General features: G+C 38.6%; 1 protein-coding gene across 1 annotated transcript in view; it reads right to left on the bottom strand.

Moving 5' to 3' along the window:
• Window positions 1-759: 759 nt before the first annotated feature.
• The window catches only part of LOC135201222 (intermembrane lipid transfer protein VPS13B-like), a 295,068-nt gene continuing 279,843 nt past the window's right edge, over window positions 760-15,984 (bottom strand). The window contains exon 41 of the mRNA XM_064230099.1: window positions 760-4,061. The gene's annotated coding sequence lies outside the window, so the exon portion shown is untranslated. The remainder of the gene's footprint in view (window positions 4,062-15,984) is intronic.

A 15,984-nucleotide genomic window follows, 5' to 3' on the forward strand; every position in this document is an offset into this window, starting at 1 on the left:
CACATCTTATCGTATCTATTTCATATCTTGTTGAGATATTTCAGCCACAAATATATATGCATTACTGCGATTCCTTTCCTTATTTGCTCTTAAGGCAAAAAAATGAAATGGGTTGATAGATGCAAGTGATGGGGATGACAGAGATCTCAGAAAGCACCAGTGTATCCTACGACAGGTTACAAAGTCTGGATCCACATGCATTTAGTAATTCACTGACTGCCTTCAATCTTCAGTCCATGTAAACTTTTTGGTATTATTATAATCACATAATTCTTACAATCTTACTCCTTTCTCCAATACATTTTATACTTTCCCTCTCATTCCTTCAATAATATGCACAAAAATAGTCACATCACCTCAATCATTTTCATATCATAGCATAATGCCTGAAATGTCCTGGGCCTATATTCTAATTACTATTAGATTGTACCCCAAGGCAATTTCTTTTCCCATAATACATGTCAAAAACCTTTTAAGATGCAGCAAGCTACATTCTATGACTACATGTACTGTACTCCTACACTTGTTCTAAATCTACCTTGTGACTAAGGGCTTCAGAATTACTTACTTTCAATAGTAGAGATCAAACTTGTGAATCTGCCTAGAATAAGTTTCCTTGAACTAGTACACACGATTCAAAAACAATCACCACGTGTATTTCTCTCTGCAACTCCACCATTGCACTTCAATACCAGGCTTTAAAATACAAAAAAGTGGTAAATTAAATTATACAGTAAAATGAAGAAAAAGAAAACAAAGTTGGATAAATTATTTTTTTATTTTTCAAATTCAGGTAAATAAATATCAAAAGCATTTAGAAAAGCAGTTCAACCAGTCAATCATGTCTTTCACATTCTCTTTGCATGTAATAGTGCATTTTATCTGCAAAATCTAACCATGAGTTGCTTTCTATTTGTGCTTTGAATCTTGGATATTGCTTGTGACTCTTTTATGACAAGCAATATGGAAAGGAAAACTTAATTCCGACTTACAGTTACATTCCTGAATTACAAAGAAAGTTTCTATGTTATTAAAAGAAAAAAATTAAGCTAACAACACAGTGCTGAAATAATGTATGTGATAATCAAAAACACACACAGATCAATTTATAGGTGGATAAACCAAATACTACAATATAAAAAATAAATTGCCAGAAAACAATAACCACTGAATGTGGTACAGTATATTAAACAAACACAGTAACACCACTGTATGAAATAGATCAAAATGTTAGATATAGTATTCACTGCTCTTGCATAAAATTGCATAAAATTTGTACAAAAATACTTAATTTCTTTCTGCTTTCCAATGCAGTAAATCTACCTCTTCACTTACAGCTATATCACAATATTACAGCATTTCACTACTCTTAAATAATAGTCTTCACTTGAACTTTGGCATTGCTACTGAAAATTGTATATCATCCAATACTGGACATTTGTATGTTAGAATTCTATTCTTTTGCAATAGGTTCAAATTTCTAATAAATTCAACATTAACCTGTTCCTTGTATTCAAAAAAATAGTAAGCTAATTAATAATATAATGCAGGATAAACTCACAGACTGATACACCAACAATTTCCCCAACCACAAATAATCAAATGTGACAAAATGAATGATAGCTCCTATAATCAACTATATTTTAAGTACATATACTGTACATGATACAATAGTGTTTTTGAAAAGAAAGGTTACATCTGATTTTCACAACTTGATGGATATCACCAAAATGGAAAATATGGGAAAGACAACTTCAAAATGGAAAAGCAAAGAGAAGAAAACCAACATAAAAATGACAAGGCGACAATATCACAAAACAATAAATTAATACTTAAAATCAATTACTTCGACAAGCAAAAGGTACAACAAATGTCTTTGAAAACTGACATACCTCAGTTATCTTAAAGTGTATATTCTCAATCTTAAGTTACTGAAAAATTCCTGGGTTTAAAATATGAATGACAACATAAGAAACTAATTACAGTTTACAGTTAAATACAATACTGTTATCCAGTAATAATTTTTATTAATAAACAGTGTAATTAGAACATTGTGTCAACATCATTAACCCTTTTATCTCTGGTCTAAAGGAATTGTTCTCAATAGAGTAAAAACATTAATCTTAATTAATAAATTAAAACAAAAATCTAAGGACTGAATTAACAAAAAATTTTGAAATTTGACAACTTTTCTTTAAGGATTTGTTTCCAATACTTGATACACATTACCAGAAACTACAAATACTAACAGGTATAAGAGTGGAGTAGGTACAAGTTCCCAGACTTCCATTAATGTATACTATTTAAAATAGTGTAGAACATCACTGCTGGAAAAAAGTAGAAAAAATGTTTCAAAGGTCTGTTAAACAAAAAGACAATGCTGAATGCAAAAATAATCCCAAATCATAGTTTCTATAATATATACAGTCTTTTTTCAGCTGACATTAATATCCTGAACCTATATTATTAAAGATTCTACCTTGCTCCTGACTGCTGATGTATTTTAGTTATGAAAATAAAATACATCTCTTTATGCATTTTCAAACTTGTATTTTCACGATGAATGTTCAAAAGCATCACCATGCATCACTATCTTGCATAATCTCGTTAGCTAAGGATACAATACGTAAAATTAACGATTGCACAATCCATAAATGAAGGGAATTACCATATTTGCCGGCATATTAGACACAATTATTTTATTGTTAAGTGTATTAAAAAACTAACCTGCGTCCAATGCGGCTGTATTACGGATGGGAGACCAAGCGCTGTAGGCAAGGCTATGCCTTTCCTACAGCAAGCATAATGGGTAGGCACAAAAATTGTTGCTAATAATAAAACATTGAAAAACAAGCCTAAAAAACAAGCCTAATCATTCAAGTAAACTGTTTTACTAATAATAAAATATTGAAAACAAGCTGAATTACCTGTCTGTCATCACAAACTTACAAAAAAGTGCTTACAATACATCAGCAGTTAGCCTGTCAGCCATCTGCAATGAGTGAATGTCAACAAAAGCATAGCACCGCCTATTGTTTATTGACAGTAAATTTCAAACAAAGTCCATACTTTATTTCAGTACTCTCACATTATTGTATTTTATGCACATGATCATTCAAAGTCCATACTTTATTTCAGTACTCTCACATTATTGTATTTTATGCACATAATCATACATTTTTTCCTACAAAATCACTTTAAAATATCTTTCAATAAATGTATTATGAATCATACTAAAATTGTTTTTTCCACAAAATATCCTTGTAAAATAAGGGTGCATTCTTATGTGAGGGAGCATCTTTTATGCCGGTAAATACGGTAAATACATAGATGCAAGAACATTTTAGCACAAAGTCTCCATACCACTAAAAAGGATTACCTTCAATGATATCAGCTAAATATGTCTACCATCAGTTCCCAAAACAGACTACATTATATACAACTAACAAAGTAGATAACTACTTTCCTGTCATATAATTTTCTACACCTATAGTCAATCTATACCAATAAAAACCTTTTGTATTCAATGAACTTATGCAGCTAATGTTATCTAGGGCATGGCAATCACAAAATGGCAGGAAGAACAATGCTGAAAATGCACTAAGTAGCCACAGTAATATGTACCTGCCAATAAACTATTAAAATTATATTTAAGCTCAAATGCACTGAATATTATGCAAATTATATCCAAACATAACTCCCACAATTTGGGTTGTAAGATATTAGAGTGACACAAAATAAACATGACACAACAAGTAAGTGATTATAACAAGGAAAATAATAGTATCCTGAAAGGAATGTTATGTACCTAAACTGATTAAAATGCTCCCAACATACACAATTTCAGCTAAAACCTAGTTCTTCCATCATCACCATCACTAAGGAGGATTTTGTGTCCAATTTTTAGAAAACAAAATTGGGTAGCTGAGTTCCCTCCAATGTCTTTCATCTTACGCACTTTTTGCCTTGTTCCCAATCTGCTCTAGTTCTTTGTCTGTAGTCTACTGGTCCCTCCAGTTGGTCCACTAAGCAATTGGTTGCTCTTCTCCCTTTCCAGTCATCTGTGTCAATCATGAAAATTTCTGGAATCTCAAATTATTTTCAGTCATCTGGTACCATACCTCTCGGCTAATTCTTTATTTCTTATACAATCCAGATGTGCTCTAGATACAAATCTCCTGCTTTTAGCAGTCAATAACATTTCAGAAACTCCTCTTCCAAGATCTTTCCCTTTAATTCTACTGCATACACCAAGCCATACATATAAAGCAATTCTCAGGGCCTGACTTTTCGTAATACTTATTGTTCTTCATTACTAAGACAAACCTCCTTGTGAATACATATCTTTGTAACTTCATTAATTACTATGCCAAACAATACATGAATCTCTGTTGATTATTAATAAATAACATTTATCACAGATTTTGCTGATATACATGCCACTACCTTTACTCTAAATCTTGTACTGTGACACTGCATAATACCAAAGCTAATTCAAAGAGTCTCCTAACCTCATAAGAGTATCCTACCTTTGTAATGCCTTCTAATTGGTTGTCTTCATTGCACACATTCTTCCCTGATAATACTTCTCCAGCTCTGGCCTCAATATACAGACTGCCTGTGTAGTCAATTTCCTTGGCAGAAAGCCAAATCAACAATTGTCAACTTTAGCTATCATTATTCTTCATCATGAGTCCAAACAACCTTATTCTTCTACACTTTAAACTATAGCTTCATCTTGCCTTTCCATAGTAATATCTTACCTCCATCCTTTTGGTCTTTTATATTCTATCAGATTTTCATATATTCTGATCAACATAATAATGGCTGGTTCTCCAACTGCTGTTAATGAACTGCATGTTACTCCTGACAGTTCCAGAAACTTTCTTCTTTTCATCTTTATTACAGCTCCTCAAACCTATCCAGAAATCAGATGATCTCTGACATTAACATCCTATGGTTCATATTTACTCTCTTTATTTCTCATGTTCTCAAAGTACAGGTAGTCCCAGGTTATCAGTGGACTCGGTTAATGGCGATCAGGTTTTATGGTGGGTGTCTAGTGCCATAAAATTGATGATTTATGACGCCATAATGTGCCAAGTTCCAGTTATGACACCGATAATAGAACTATGGCGACATGGTGCCATAAATCACCATTAACCGTTTATCGGCACCATTAACTGGTTATCAGCACCTTAAGTGCCATAAATTGCCGAGTTTCGATTAATGACGGTTTTCGCTTCTCAGCAACCCGCCGAACAGAACCCCCAAAAAACCAGAGACTGACTGCCTGTATATGATTTCTTTATTTCCATTTTTAACCCTCCATCCTAATTTTTCAAATACTCGGTCCTTCTTGTAACTTTCCTATCTTTCTTTAACCATTTTGCTACAACATTTTGCTACAACAAACTTTCTCCTTCACTTTCTGACAGTGATACTTTCCAAAAAAAAAATGTTTCTCCTCTGTTCTTCTCTGTTCTTCTTAATGTGAAGTATATGTGAGCTCACATGCATCCTCTTTTTTACTGGGAATGCTTTAAGTGTCACCTTCCTTCCACTTATTCTGAATTTTTTAATAAACATCATAAACAGCACATAAGATGTCAGCATTACAGACATACGATTGCAACAAAATAAAAAGATGCATTGCTACAGTAAAAATTAGCTTCTATTTACTAATACATTACTAGAGAGATATTCACAAATAATTATGCAAGTAATGAAGAAATTATGAAAAAAATTTCTTTCTCATATAAACTAGCAATGAGTACTATAATCACTATTCATCATTATACAGTACAGTACATGTAATGTAATGATCATAATTGGGCCAAGTGAGAAACTTTAGACAAATTAATATCCAACCACACAGGAATGGATGATTGCTAGGTGGTTGTACAATGGACTTAAAATGAAAAACCCAAACAAATCTAACACTAAGTACAGTATTTAAATTTATCTTCAAATTAATAATTACCGTATAACAAAGTAACGTATGGCTACATGGTTAAATTTTTCTGACACTGAAACTTGAACATTAAAAATAATTTTAACCCAAAAAAATTCAAATGATAGTTTTTGTTTGTTGGACTTAAAAAATGTACAGTAATATCTTACTCTCCAGTAAATCAAAAAGGGATGTTCTGATTCAAGTTCACAGCAAGAAAAAAATCCAATTACAATAGTAATACGTACTCATGCAAATCTTATGGCATATGTTGCTCAAAATACAATCCTACAAAGGCTACAATATCCACTGGTACTCTAAAAAAGTTACCTTATGCAACTCATGACTAGTAATAATGAACAAAATAATAAAACTAAGTAGGTAGCTCTCTAAGCTGCTTACAAAACCTTACAACAAAGACATTCTACACAACATGAAACACAAGACGACTATCAAACATTTCATGAATCAAGTTTCCTGCATAATTTCAAGAATAAAAGTACTGTACCACTGAAAAATTAAAAGACAGAACAACACCATGTGACACAATTTCATGTACATTCGTGAAATATTAAACAGTGATGAATACTGTAGTGCCATAATACCTCTTAGTTTAAGTAACTATCACCAAAAAACTCATCATTCAATCAGACATTCAACTGTACATCAATGCATACATCATGACCACATCCTCAAAACCCAATATACAGTAGTATCACTTCTGCAGCAGAAAAATGTGGCAAGGTAAAACAGCGTGTTGTCATACTTTCGGTATATCTACCCCTAAAAACCCATAATATATGCATACATATTAAGAACTCTAAATTACTAGGAAGTTACCACATTCCATTTCTACCTGGTTTAAAAATTGCTACCTAAATAAAATTTATGGCTAATTTTTGTCAATACCAAACAACCGAGATATATCAGTATACTTGAATATATCAGAAAAATTATTACGTAGTAATCATTTGGTAGGGGCATGAAACTTAATTTCTTGAACAGTATTTCAGAGTTCTCTAACAAACCTTACACTACTAGAAAAAATACACCTTCTTTCACTCTTGTCCTAAACAGTGTATGAATTGGGAAACCTCATTTACTTTAGTCAGCTAGATTAATCTTGTTTATCCATGATAAAAATGAAAACAACTGCCCTGAGTTTGTCCATAAGTGGTTTTTTTTAAATAAGTTCAAGTTTCCAAAACATTTTAGAATACTGTCAAATAAAAAATATCGGCACCAAGCACTTTATGGTAACAGTAAAATAATCAAACACTAACTACATTTGAAACACACATGAACTAGTATACATACACATTTACAACTTAGGCTATCTTGTACACCAGTCTTTTGCTTCACTACTTTGCAATAGGAAAATATTTACAACCCATGTTTGGGTTATTATTGCATGACATACACAGCATTGCTAAAAAGCTACAGAGTTACAATACATATTTCACAAATATAAATAATGCTAACAATTACACCGACCCTACATTTATATAAAGAACAAGTCACACCATATGTGAAGGATAGGTCAAATGCATACCATGATATGATGGGGGATAACTGTACACTGATGAGCATAAGATTGAAAATGATGCAAAGAAATGACAAAGTATTCTAAAATCTTAAAAACTGACACATGACCAGTACAATATTACCAGAAACATGATTTTGGTCACTAACAAAGATGTTCATACCCATCATTGACGCCAGTTCCTTGAACAGTTTAAGTTGAAACAAACTAAAAAAATCTCCATAAAAAACTCATTTCCACATGAAATCCCATAATTCTTTAAAACTAGACTTATATAAAATCACAGGACCTATGTGCTTTCTTTTATAACTATATAATTTTTCTTTTATAACAATGAACCAACAACGGGCACATTATACAAATCCAAGTGGTCCACAAAATTCTACAGGCAAATATCCATAAATCTTTAAGAAAACAGTTAGAGAAAAACAAAAAAAACAGAGTATACTATACTTCTTTTCATGCTTCAAACGTTTTATAAAAACGGGAAAACACGTAATTATGACACTGTGCTCAAAATTATGTTGTTAAAATCTTCTATGTGTGAGCTTGATAGTGTCTCTTGAATATCTCTTAAATCAGCACAAAACATTAACTGGAGACCACAAAATTGAACTAAATGCCTAACAAAGCTGAAGTCTAGAGGATAAAAGTGAAAGGTAAATAAAATAAAGGGTCTACAGAGGACAAATGTAGAGTCTAATATAAGTTCCACCTATGGAAAAATAAAGACAGGGTATAATGTCAGTTCTACCTCAAAAAAGAAGAGGAAAATAAAAAAGAAGACCACTGTTTGTTGGCCCTCTAAAAAGATGTAAGGAAAAACGTCTTACATGATGTTAGTCTCATCTAACATCATTGATTTCCTATGTAAGAGTAATTTTAATTGATTCCTCTAAGGACAGAAAACAACCACCAGGAGCTACTACAAAGGGGTTAATGGTCCAGCACATTCATCAAGGGTTGCAAGGGAAATCCTGCAGGAATTTTGCTGGGAAACTCGTTCATACCCTCCTTATAATCCTAATCTTTCTCCTTCAAATGTTTTCGCATTTCCAAAACAAAAACAAATGGTTTAATGGAGAAGTCCTAAAATTCAACGAAGAAGAGTCCAAACATGGAAACACCACATTAAAGAGCTATATTGAGTTAAATGATGGATATGCATAAAATTGATTTTTTTCCTTAAATATGATTTCATTTTCTTAATATTTTTTACTTACCCTCATACTTTATAGAAGCAAAGAGTAAGTACTAAAATGGGGCACTAAGAAAGAGAAGTTAAAATTATGTAGAGCATAAATTAGATACAAGAGAAATGATATTGTTATAATACAATAAAGTTTCATACATACTTACCTGGCAGATATATACATAGCTAAGACTCCGTCGTCCCCGACAGAAATTCAAATTTCGCGCCACTCGCTACCGGTAGGTCAGGTTAGATCGATCTACCTGCCTGCCCTGGGCGGCAGGACTAGGAACCATTCCCGTTTTCTATCATATTTTCTCTCTTCCACCTGTCTCCTGCGGGGAGGCTGGGTGGGCCATTAATCGTATATATCTGCCAGGTAAGTATGTATGAAACTTTATTGTATTATAACAATATCATTTTCATACAATGAACTTACCTGTCAGATATATACATAGCTGATTGGCACCCTTTGGTGGAGGGTCAGAGACAGCTAATATGGAATAGACAGGTAAACAACATATGTTGTAGGTATAAAAGAAAAACCTTGGTTCCTACCTGATAGGTGGTAGACTTCGTGGCTGTAGCCCGGTAGTCTGCATCACCTCAAGACTTTAGCGAGATATTAGATCTATGGCTAGAGTTCTTGTGGGTCTGTCGATGGGTATAAGAACCGCTTACTCGGCAGAGCCTAAAAGGACTTTGTCAATGGGTACTGGACCACTTCTATGACAACACACCTTGTGAAGGAGCATAACCAATCCCGACCACCTGATCCTAACCACCATGTTAGTATATAGAATTGTTCTGAGTTATCCCCGAACTCATTACAAACAACCCATAACTCGAAACGAAAAAACGAATTCATACAAAAATTCTCAAAAAAAAAAAAAAAAATTTTAATACTCCCCTAAAAGATATCACAAGAGTTCCTTACTGAACAACAGTGACTGGCCACCAGTGCAGCACCGAGCCCTCTTGTCAGCAGAAATCTAGAACATATCTAGTAGAAGGTATGTACAAATTTAAGGATTGGTGTTTGCTTCCCGTACCCAGTATTGTATCCGCCGATACAAAAGGTCCCAGAGAAAAACATTTCTCGTAGGTCACGCGAACGTCTTTAAGATAGTGAGATGCAAAAAACTGAATTGCACCTCCAATATGTCGTGTCAATGATTTTCTTTAACGACATATTCTTCTGAAAAGAGAGAGACGTCGCCACTGCTCTAACTTCATGGGCTTTTACTCTTAAAAGCGAAAAGAGTCGTCAGGACAGAACTTGTGAGCATCCGTAATGACGCTCCTAATGAAAGAAAGCTAATGCGTTCTTAGACTTTGTCTAGAGCCTCCCATTTGTCCCATTTCTTTGTAAGAAGAACTTCAAGGCTCTTACCGGGCAAAGAGACCTCTCTGTTTCTCTCCCTACTAGACTCGATAAGCCTTTGATCTCGAATCTCTTGGGCCAGGGATTCGAATGGAGTTTTCATTCTTTCGCTAGAAAAAGAGTTCTAAACGAGCAAAAGGCCGAGTCTTTGTTAAAGCCGACTTCATCTTCTAGGGCATGAAGTTCGCCAACTCTTTTGGCTGTCGCCAAAGATAGGAGAAACAAGCATTTTCTTGTTATATCCCTGAACGAAGCTACGTGGGGAGGCTCAAATCTGTCAGACGAAAGGAACTTGAGAACTACGTCCAGGTTCCAGCTGGGAGGAGTTAGTTCCTTCGATTTTGTCGTTTCAAACGATCTAATCAGTCGTGCAGATCTTTATTCTCAGCAATGTCTAGGCCTTCTGTTTTCTAAATACTGCCGAAAGCATGCTCCTGTATCCTTTGATCGTCGATACAGACAAATGAGAGACCTCTCTCAAGGAAACAAAAGGAAATCAGCGATTTCGGGTTATAGAGGTACTGGAGGAGGACAACTTCTTAGACTTACACCACCTTCTGAATACCTCCCACTTCGACTGATAGACTCGTCTAGTGGAAGCTCTGCGGGCTCTAGCGATAGCGCTTGCAGCTTCGCGAGAAAACCCCTCGCTCTGACAAGTCTTTCGATAGTCGAAAGGCAGTCAGCGCGAGAGCGGGGAGGTTTTTGTTGATGAAACCTCTCAAAGTGTGGCTGTCTGAGAAAATCCATCCTTTTTGGAAGGGATCTTGGGAAGTCTACTGTCCACTCCAGCACCTCTGCAAACCATCTTGTGCTGGCCAAAACGGGGCTATCAGGGTCATCCTTGTCCGTTGGACGGCTACGAACTTTCTCAACACTTGTCCCAGGATTTTGAAAGGGGGGAAAGCGTACACGTCCACATGAGGACCAGTCCAGCAGGAGGCGTCGACCACGAGAGCTCTTGGGTCTTCCACCACTGAACAAAAGACTTCCAGCCTTTGGAAAGGAATGTGGCGAACAGATCTACGTGAGGAGTGCCCCAAAGATCCCAAAGACTCTGACACACCTCTGAATGAAGAGTCCATTCTGTGTGAAGGACCTGGCTTCTCCTGCTCAGTCTGTCCGCCCTGACGTTTCTCGTCCCCTGAACAAATCTTGTCAGGAGGGAGATGTTTCTTTGTGAGGCCCAAATTAGCAGATCTCTTGCTATCTCGTAAAGCGACACTGAGTGCGTTCTCCTTGCTTCCGAATGTAGGACAGGGCTGTAGTGTTGTCCACATTCACTTGGACCACACTGTTCGTCACAAAGGGTTCGAAGAACTTTAGCGCCAAGTGAACTGCTAGAAGTTCTTTGCAATTTATGTGCCAGGACACCTGTGCTGCCTTCCAGGTGCCTGACACTTCTCTCGGTCTAGTGTTGCTCCACAACCCTTCTCCGATGCGTCGGAATACAACACTCGGCTTGGGTTCGGAACTTCCAGAGAAATTCCCTTGTTCTCTTTTAGAGGGGACAACCACCATTGCAGGTGTGGTTCATCTCCATTGGAAGGAGAAAACTGTCGGAGAGAAGTCCCGTCTTCCAGTTCCAAGATCTCCTTAGGAAAAACTGAAGAGGGCGAAGATGTAGTCTTCCTAGAGGAAAGAACTGTTCGAGCGAGGAAAGGGTGCCTAGCAGGCTTAACCATTCCCTCGCCGAAGTCCGTTCTTTCCCTAAGAAGAGAGAGACTTTTTCCAAGCCTCTCACGATTCTCTCTTGCGAAGGAAATACTCGAAAACCCCGAGAATCCATCTGAATCCCCAGATAGACCAAGTTTTGTCTGGGAATCAGCTGTGACTTCTCGAGGTTCACGAGTAGTCCCAACGCCTTTATCAGGTCTAGGGTCAAAGAAAGGTCCTCCAAACACTGTCTCTCTGTTCTGGCCCTGATGAGCCAATCGTCCAAATATAGAGAGATGTTGACGCCTTTGAGGTGAAGAAACCTCGCCACATTCCTCATCAGGTTTGTGAAGACCTGAGGAGCTGTGGACAGGCCGAAACACAAGGCCCTGAACTGAAAGATCCTTCCCCCCGTCATGAAACGGAGGTACTTCTTCGACGAAGGGTGAATCGGGACAGAAAATAGGCGTCCTGGAGATCCAGCGACACCATCCAATCTCCTTGACGTAAAGCCGCCAGGACTGAGGCCGAAGTCTCCATAGAGAACTTCTCCTTTAGAACGAACTTGTTCAGAGCGCTGACATCTAAGAACTGGTCTCCAGCCCCCCGAGGGCTTTCGCAACCATGGGAAAAAGCCGATTGCCCCTAAAACCCCGTAGAGTTTTGCTCTAGAACCCAATTCTATAGCTCTTTTGTCCCACATTTGATTCACCATCAGACGAAGAGTATCCCTCAGTACAGGGTCCCTGTATCTGGCTGACAGTTCCCGCGGAATGGTCGTTAGGTGAGGACTGTCTTGGAAGGGGATAAGATATCCCTTCCTGATTATGGACATGGAAGAGGCGTCCGTTTAGTGAGTGACCAGGCGTCTGCAAATCGAGAAGCCTGGCCCCCACTGGTGTTTGGAGGCTGTCTGTCTCACTTCCCTTTCTTAAAGGGACAGGAAGGAGCCTTACCTCTCCTCTCAAGACCTCTTCTCTTAGAGGTAGCTCTGGAGAGAGGGCCTCCTCGAAAGGGCTGAACCGTAGAAGTCGGTCCTTTCTTGTCAACTGAAACAAGTGGTCTCTTCTTCCTTGCAGTTTGCAGGAGAAGATCCTGAGTCGCCTTCTCAGTCAGTGATCGAGAAATGTCCTTAACTAACCGAGAAGGAAACAGGAAGTCAGACATGGGAGCAAAAACCAGGGCTGCTCTCTGTGAGGGAGAAACCGCCTTGGTTAGGAAGGAACTAAAAATACTCCTCTTCTTAAGGAGTACTGCTCCGAAAAGAGAGGAGATTTCTCCTGATCCGTCTTGTACCGCCTTGTCAATACAAGCAAGAATACTCAGAATGACTTCGGGGTCTAGACCATCCGAGTCATGAGCTTTCTTAGACATCACCCCAAGGGACCAGTCTAGGAATTAAACACTTCCAAAATATGGAAGAGTCCTTGAGGAGATGATCCGTCTCCGAAAATCGCCCAAGACACGCGAGCTCCATTCAAAGCGTGTCTCCTTGACGAGTCAACCAAGGTTGAAAAGTCCGCTTCGGCTGCCGCTGGGAGAGAAAGGCCATGTTCTCCCCACAGTTCGGTACCAGAAACCTCTCTTGCCAGAAAGTATGGCTGGAGGCATACAGAAGGTGGTTCTGCCCAGATCCTTCTTAGACAACATCCATTTGTCTAAGGACTGGAATCTCTCTCTTACCATAGAGATCGTAGGTCTCATCTTCAGACCGACGAATACTTAGGCAACAATCCGCACTCGAAAACAGTGATCGAGGCGAAGGAGGAGCGGCAGGAGTTAAAGAATCTCCGTATTCCCGTAAAAGAAGGTCAGTCAGAACTTTATAGTTCGAGACTCCTTCTCTACCGTCACCCTCTTCTTCCAAATCTCCTTCTACACCTTGTGGAGAATCGGCCTGAAAACGAGAGGATCTTCATCCCGTTCTCTCTCTACTGGTGACAAACTCCTACTAGGAGAGGGGCTCATAGAGTGAACCGACTCTCTCTCACGTCTAAAAGAAGTCTCGCGTCTGCTTGACTTCTCGTGCCTGAAAAGCTCCTCGCGCTTGGCTGCGCCTCGCGCTTGTCTGGTGCCTCGCGCTTGTCCTGGCGCCTCGCGCTTGTCTGGCGCCTCGCGCTTGTCCTGGCGCTTCGCGCTGGCTGGCGCTCGCGCTTGGCTGAATCCTCGCGCTTGGCTGAATCCTCGCGCCTGGCTGGCGCCTCACGCCTGAGCGTATCCTGATCTAGAGCAACTCGCTCGGATAGATCCTGACGTTTGTACGACTACTTCGCGCCTGGAAGACGTCCCATGTTCTGGAGGACGCTTCACGTGTCTGGCTGGTGAAAGAAGACGAGACTTCTTAATAGGAAGTCTAGCGTCCTTCTTGCGAGGGGGATCCTCGAAAGAACTCCAACCAAAGAGGCAATCTGCTCCTGAACTGCAAGCAATATCCTCTTGGAAGCCACCCCAGCGTCCTCTTCAATAGAAGAAGCAGGAGAACTCGAAGAAGTGCGATCCTCAAATACTGCTCTAGGAGGCGTCGAAACCAGCTTAGCCTTCTTGATAGAAGAAGGAGCTTCCTCCGAGAAGCGTTCCGGGCTCGAGTCGAACGCTCGCTCTTTCCAATGCCTTTTCAGTGCCTAGAAAGATCCGAGTCCTTCCACCCTCGTTTAGTGAAGGAGAACCGGACGACGAGAAACAATCTCGTAGGACGCTTCTATTAGAGCGGTCCTGAGCAGACTGTAACGAAACAGAACCTGCTGAAGGACGCTTGACCGTTGGGATTCCCCACAACCTCCGTACGACTTTCGACTTTTCCTACTCCTCTGGGTATGTGAGTTTGGAAGAGGTCTAGGCCTGGGAGCATCGCAGGGACGGTCAGACGCCCCTCCACCAACACTGGGAACACTCACTTCACTTAGTAATTCACAATCACTAGCCTTACCTTGCATGGCCGCCATCTTTGTCTTCATTTACGAAGAGTAGCCTTCAGATTGGCGATTTCAGAAGCCGAATCCGAATGCAAAGCCTGTGAGGATTCAGATACATAGGGAGAATCATATTCATTAATAAAAGGAGAGTTAGACTCAGAAACAGGCTCAATAGGCCTTGTACTCACACTCTTTTGTGCAGCCCGTCTAATCCTATCCCTCTCTAACTTCTTCAAGTAAGAAGTTAGAGTCTTCCATTCATTAGCATCCAACTTTTCACACTCAATACAGGTGTTAGCCAAAGAACAGTCAAACCCCCTACATTTACGACATACAGTGTGAGGATCAACCGAAGCCTTCGGTATCCTCACCTTGCAGCCTACATTCACACACACTCTCACACTAACACTTGAATCAGACATTCTATTAGAAAAATCAAAAGCAAGTCCAAATCCAGTCCACAGTAGCGAATGCCAAAACAACGATCCAGTACGTCACCAAGAAATCCAATAAAGATGATCAATAAAGTCTTGAAAAGCGAATTCCAGTCAGGAGGTAGTAACAACAATGTTGATACCACCGGCGACAGAGAAAATATGATAGAAAAACAGGAAATGGTTCCTAGTCCTGCCGCCCAGGGCAGGCAGGTAGATCACCTGATCCTACCGGTTGAGCGGAGTGGCGCGAAATTTGAATTTCTGTCGGGGACGATGGAGTCTTAGCTATGTATATATCTGACAGGTAAGTTCATTGTATGAAAACAGCTTTTTCACAGAGGAGGTGCACAACAAGGATCACAAAAAAGGAGGCATCAATACATAGCATGTAGATCACTACCGGTTGCATTATAAGACTACACACCTTCAAAATCAAGATCCTTATCTTATTTTGTAGCACTTACAGCAGAAATGCCTTATAGAACATGCCATTGTTTGTATTACTCTATTATATTTAGTAAGCACACTTTCTGTATGAACAATATAGTGAATACATAAAAAAAAATATTTTTTATGATCACACAGAAGGTAGTTGACTACATAGGCTAGAAAAAACTGTTACTAATATCACTTCAGAAAATAATTTAACCTTACAAACTACTAAGATTTCAAGGGCATAATTCCTGGTTACTAGGAACTATCTACAGTCCCGACGGATTGAGTATTCGCCAAATACTGAATATGCCTTATATTCGAAATTCTCTCTGGAGCTTTTATTATTTGAGGAAAATGCATTGTTCGTTCCTTGGGACATCAGATAATCCTTCTGCACTTTTAAGCAACATGACATTTGTGTGCTTTATTTGCAATGGGCAAAAATAGGTTTAAATCCCAAAGAAATATAGCT

The sequence above is a fragment of the Macrobrachium nipponense genome, chromosome 28 (assembly GCF_015104395.2).
Source record: "Macrobrachium nipponense isolate FS-2020 chromosome 28, ASM1510439v2, whole genome shotgun sequence".
NCBI classification, from domain to species: domain Eukaryota; kingdom Metazoa; phylum Arthropoda; class Malacostraca; order Decapoda; family Palaemonidae; genus Macrobrachium; species Macrobrachium nipponense.